The sequence below is a fragment of the Mustelus asterias genome, chromosome 7, assembly GCF_964213995.1.
Source record: "Mustelus asterias chromosome 7, sMusAst1.hap1.1, whole genome shotgun sequence".
In the NCBI taxonomy this organism is placed as follows: Eukaryota; Metazoa; Chordata; class Chondrichthyes; order Carcharhiniformes; family Triakidae; genus Mustelus; species Mustelus asterias.
In genome coordinates this window covers 1,688,917-1,694,916 of record NC_135807.1, presented here as the reverse complement: position 1 = coordinate 1,694,916, position 6,000 = coordinate 1,688,917, and the positions used below count along the sequence as shown (strand labels likewise).

Below are 6,000 nucleotides of genomic sequence, written 5' to 3'. Positions count from 1 at the left end.
GAGATCCTAAATGAATACTTTGCGTCGGTATTCACAAAGGAGAGGGATGTGTTGACTGGGAGTGTCTCGGAGGGGAGTGTTGACCCGTTAGAGAAAATCTCCATTACAAGGGAGGAAGTGTTCGGTTTTTTAGGGAATATAAAGACTGACAAATCCCCAGGGCCTGATGGAATCTATCCCAGGCTGCTCAGGGAGATGAGAGATGAAATCGCTGGGCTTCTGACGCAAATCTTTGTCTCGTCACTGGACACAGGTGAGGTCCCAGAGGATTGGAGGACAGCTAATGTGGTCCCGTTATTTAAGAAGGGTAGGAAGGATAACCCGGGAAACTATAGGCCGGTGAGCTTGACGTCCATGGTCGGGAAGTTGTTGGAGAGGATTCTTAGAGATACGATGTATGCGCATTTCGAAAGGAATAAACTCATTAACGATAGTCAGCATGGTTTTGTGAGAGGGAGGTCATGCCTCACTAACCTGGTGGAGTTTTTTGAAGAAGTGACTAGAATGGTTGACGAGGGAAGGGCCGTGGATGTCGTCTATATGGACTTTAGTAAAGCGTTTGACAAAGTCCCTCATGGTAGGTTGGTGCAAAAGGTTGGATCTCATGGGGTAAAGGGGGAGGTGGCTAGATGGGTGGAAAACTGGCTTGGTCACAGAATAATAAGTTTAACAACACCAGGTTAAAGTCCAACAGGTTTATTTGGTAGCAAAAGCCACACAAGCTTTCGGAGCTGCAAGCCCCTTCTTCAGGTGAGTGGGAATTCTGTTCACAAACAGAGCATATAAAGACACAAACTCAATTTACATGAATAATGGTTGGAATGTGAATACTTACAACTAATCAAGTCTTTAAGAAACAAAACAATGTGAGTGGAGAGAGCATCAAGACAGGCTAAAAAGATGTGTATTGTCTCCAGACAAGACAGCCAGTGAAACTCTGTGGGGGTTACAAATAGTGTGCCATGAACCCAATATCCCGGTTGAGGCCGTCCTCGTGTGTGCGGAACTTGGCTATCAGTTTCTGCTCAGCGACTCTGCGCCGTCGTGTGTCGTGAAGGCCGCCTTGGAGAACGCTTACCCGAATATCAGAGGCCGAATGCCCGTGACCGCTGAAGTGCTCCCCAACAGGAAGAGAACATTCTTGCCTGGTGATTGTCGAGCGGTGTTCATTCATCCGTTGTCGCAGCGTCTGCATAGTTTCCCCAATGTACCATGCCTCGGGCAATGTACCATACCTCCCGAGCCCGTGACCCCTCGTGAACGTCACTTCTGATCTGGGAAAAAGCTTCCCACCGTTCACCCTATCTATCCCCATCATAATCTTGTACACCTCTATTAGATCTCCCCTCATTCTCCATCTTTCCAGGGAGAACAACCCCAGTTTACCCAATCTCTCCTCATAGCTAAGACCCTCCATACCAGGCAACATCCTGGTAAACCTTCTCTGCACTCTCTCTAACGCCTCCACGTCCTTCTGGTAGTGCGGCGACCAGAACTGGACGCAGTACTCCAAATGTGGCCTAACCAGCGTTCTATACAGCTGCATCATCAGACTCCAGCTTTTATACTCTATACCCCGTCCTATAAAGGCAAGCATACCATATGCCTTCTTCACCACCTTCTCCACCTGTGTTGCCACCTTCAAGGATTTGTGGACTTGCACACCTAGGTCCCTCTGTGTTTCTATACTCCTGATGACTCTGCCATTTATTGCATAACTCCTCCCTACATTATTTCTTCCAAAATGCATCACTTCACATTTATCCGGATTAAACTCCATCTGCCACCTCTCCGCCCAATTTTCCAGCCTATCTATATCCTGCTGTATTGCCCGACAATGCTCTTCGCTATCCGCAAGTCCAGCCATCTTCGTGTCATCCGCAAACTTGCTGATTACACCAGTTACACCTTCTTCCAAATCATTTATATATATCACAAATAGCAGAGGTCCCAGTACAGAGCCCTGCGGAACACCACTTGTCACAGACCTCCAGCTGGAAAAAGACCCTTTGACCACTACCCTCTGTCTCCTATGGCCAAGCCAGTTCTCCACCCATCTAGCCACTTCTCCTTGTATCCCATGAGCCTTAACCTTCTTAACCAACCTGCCATGTGGGACTTTGTCAAATGCCTTACTGAAATCCATATAGATGACATCCACGGCCCTTCCTTCATCAACCGTTTTTGTCACTTCCTCAAAAAACTCCACCAAATTTGTAAGGCACGACCTCCCTCTTACAAAATCATGCTGTCTGTCACTAATGAGTTTGTTCTAAGGCTTTGGAGAGGGTCCAGAAAAGATTTACCAGGATGTTGCCTGGTATGGAGGGCATCAGCTATGAGGAGAGGTTGGAGAAACTTGATTTGTTCTCACTGGAACGACGGAGGTTGAGGGGCGACCTGAGAGAAGTCTACAAGATTATGAGGGGCATGGACAGAGTGGATAGTCAGAAGCTTTTTCCCAGGGTGGAAGAGTCAATTACTTGGGGGCATAGGTTTAAGGTGCGATGGACAAGGTTTAAAGGAGATGTACGAGGCACGTTTTGTACACAGAGGGTGATGGGTGCCTGGAACCCGTTGCCGGGGGAGGTAGTGGAAGCGGATACGGTAGTGACTTTTAAGGGGCGTCTTGACAAATACATAAATAGGATGGGAATAAAGGGATATGGTCCCCGGAAGGGCAGGGGGTTTTAGTTCAGTCGGCGGCAGCATGGTCGGTGCAGGCTTGGAGGGCCGAAGGGCCTGTTCCTGTGCTGTAATTTTCATTGTTCTTTAAATGGTTCAAGGGATATGGCGGGGAAGTGTGGAATCAGGATATTGAATTCGATGATCAGCCATGATGAGAATGAATGGCGGAGCAGGTTCAAAGGGCCGAATGGCCTTCTCCTGCTTCTAGTTTCTGTGTAAGTGAAAGTGGGATAAGATAATTTCCATTCTCCATGATGAGTCTTTCGACAGGGTCCCAGCCAGTCTACACAATGCCGTGGTGCGTACATTATGTATTTTCTCACGGGATGCGTGTGTTGCTGGGCCAGCATTTGTTCCCCATCCATAATTGCCCTTGAATGGAGTGTCTCGCTCGGCTATTTCAGAGAGCAGTTCATAGAAATCATAGAAACCCTACAGTGCAGAAGGAGGCCATTCGGCCCATCGAGTCTGCACCGACCACAATCCCACCCAGGCCCTATCCCCACATATTTACCCGCTAATCCCTCTAACCTACACATCCCAGGACTCTAATGGGCAATTTTTAACCTGGCCAATCAACCTAACCTGCACATCTTTGGACTGTGGGAGGAAACCGGAGCACCCGGAGGAAACCCACGCAGACACGAGGAGAATGTGAAAACTCCACACAGACAGTGACCCGAGCCGGGAATCGAACCCAGGACCCTGGAGCTGTGAAGCAGCAGTGCCGCCCACTGTGCTACCGTGCCGCCCACAGAGTCAACCACATTGCTGTGGCTCTGGAGTCACGTGGAGGCCAGACCAGGTAAGGAAGGCAGATTTCCTTCTCTAAAGGACATTAGTGAAGCAGATGGGTTTTTACGACAATCGATGATAGTAATGGTGACCATTAAACTGGGATTAGCTTTATAGCCCAGATTTTATTCATTGAATTTAAATTCCAGCAGCTGCTGGAGGGATTTGAACCCCTGTCCACAGAGCAATAACCTGAGTCTCTGGATTACTGGTCCAATGATGTCCCCACTATCTCCCCCTGAGTAACATGAAATTGATAATCACTGTCTCTGGGAGACTGAATCTCTCACCAGCCAAATCCTGGAGGTGTTATGGACGAGTACCTGACTGACCAGCCTTGCTAACTCAAGCAAGTCAGAGACTGGGAAATCTGCAATGACCAATTCACCTTCTGAACCCCCTGCCCCACAAAGCCTGTCCACCATCTACAAGGCACAAGTCAGGAGTGTGATGGAATACTCCCCACTTGCCTGGATGGGTGCAGCTCCAACAACACTCAAGAAGCTCGACACCATCCAGTACAAAGCAGCCCCGCTTGATTGGCACCCTGTCCATAGATTATTCCCGTTTCATAGCCAGGCAGAAAGAGGCTGCAGACAGGCCTGAGAAACCATCAGCGTGGTTCTCAGGTCAGCTTAGTGTTGTCCAAGTTGAGTTTTGAGTTGACCGAAGGTGGTAGTTGCTTTCCTTACATTGAGGAATTGAGTCTTGACATTCCTGACATTGAGATTCTGTATCAAGGGTCAGATTATGGAGCAGACAGATCTGCAGGATGGAAGGGTTACCCAAGGACTTCTTGTACGTAGCTGGAGCCAGGCGACAAGTGAGACATCTTCATGGATGTTTGTGAGCTTGATGTGAAGGGTGCAAACACTGGTCCTTGCCGCATGAGCCACTGGCAGACAAAAGAAGACAATGGTGACAATGTGGGTGGGTGCGCACTGTCAGTGACTGGTGACGACCATCATGACTGGCAGTGATGACTGGCGCCAATGCTTAAAACAACCCACAAGGACACTGTGGTGGCTTCATGAGCGGCACTCGTGGTGGAACCGGCCTCTGGATGATTGACCCCCCCCCCATCAGCTGTGATTGTCAATGTGGAGACCCCGACCCAAACCAGATTGTTCGCTGCGTCTTTATCGCCTTCCAGAGGGAAAGATGGTGAGAGCACAAATCACACTATAGATTCTATAGAATTGTACACCAGGTATGGTTATTTCTTCTATATCATCACCATATAGATTAAACACCACCTATAAATTAAACACCACCCTATAGATTAAACACCACCCTATAGATTAAACACCACCCTATAGATTCCACCTACACATTAGGCACCACCCTACAGACGGCATTTATGGATTCCACCCTATAGATTGGGCAGCGTGCTGTAGATCCCACCCTATGGATTAGATGCCACCCTATAGACAGCAGCCTATAGACTGGGGGCGGATTGAGCTGCTGCTGCTTCCCGCCTCAGAGCGGCGCCGGGACCGAGAGAGACCGAGAGAGGGTGAGGGAGCCCGGGGAGAGCGGGGAGCGGGAGCCCGGGACCGAGACCGGGACCGGGGAGGGGGATCCGGCACCGGGGGAGAGCCGGAGCCGGAGGCGGGACCGGGATGGGGAGCGGGGAAGCAGGATCCGGGGATCGGGCCGCAGCCTCGGCCTCTCCCGCTCCCTCTCCCCGGCCGTCTGTCCCTGTGCCGGGCCTGGGCCCTGGGTGAAGCCCGGGCTTTTCCTGAGGGAAGCTGCATTCCTGTAGCGCCGGTGTCGCCCAGGGAGCCAATGGCTGTGTGCACAGCAAGCAGCACGGTAGCACAGTGGTTAGCACTGCTGCTTCACAGCTCCAGGGTCCTGGGTTCGATTCCCGGCTCGGGTCACTGTCTGTGTGGAGTTTGCACATTCTCCTCGTGTCTGCGTGGGTTTCCTCCGGGTGCTCCGGTTTCCTCCCACAGTCCAGAGATCATAGAAACCCTACAGTGCAGAAGGAGGCCATTTGGCCCATCGAGTCTGCACCGACCACAATCCCACCCAGGCCCTCCCCCCACATATTTTACCCGCTAATCCCTCTAACCTACGCATCCCAGGACTCTAAGGGGCAATTTTTTAACCTGGCCAATCAACCTAACCCGCACATCTTTGGACTGTGGGAGGAAACCGGAGCACCCGGAGGAAACCCACGCAGACACGAGGAGAATGTGCAAACTCCACACAGACAGTGACCCGAGCCGGGAATCGAACCCGGGACCCTGGAGCTGTGAAGCAGCAGTGCTAACCACTGTGCTACCGTGCCGCCCCCTGTGCGGGTTAGGTTGATTGGCCAGGCTAAAATTGCCCCTTAGTGTCCTGAGATGCGTAGGTTAGAGGGATTATTGGGTAAAGTATGTAGGGATATGGGGGTCGGGCCTGGGTGGGATTGTGGTCGGTGCAGTCTCGATGGGCCGAATGGCCTCCTTCTGCACTGTAGGGTTTCTATGATTTCTATGATCCCACGGGCAGCAAACCCCCCCCGGA

At 51.0% G+C, this 6,000-nt stretch overlaps 1 protein-coding gene across 2 annotated transcripts in view; it reads left to right on the top strand.

The window, feature by feature from the left end:
* Positions 1-4,849: 4,849 nt before the first annotated feature.
* ubtfl (upstream binding transcription factor, like) overlaps positions 4,850-6,000 on the top strand; it is a 92,577-nt gene continuing 91,426 nt past the window's right edge. For both annotated transcript variants that reach the window (XM_078215536.1, XM_078215535.1), the window contains exon 1: positions 4,850-4,999. The gene's annotated coding sequence lies outside the window, so the exon portion shown is untranslated. The remainder of the gene's footprint in view (positions 5,000-6,000) is intronic.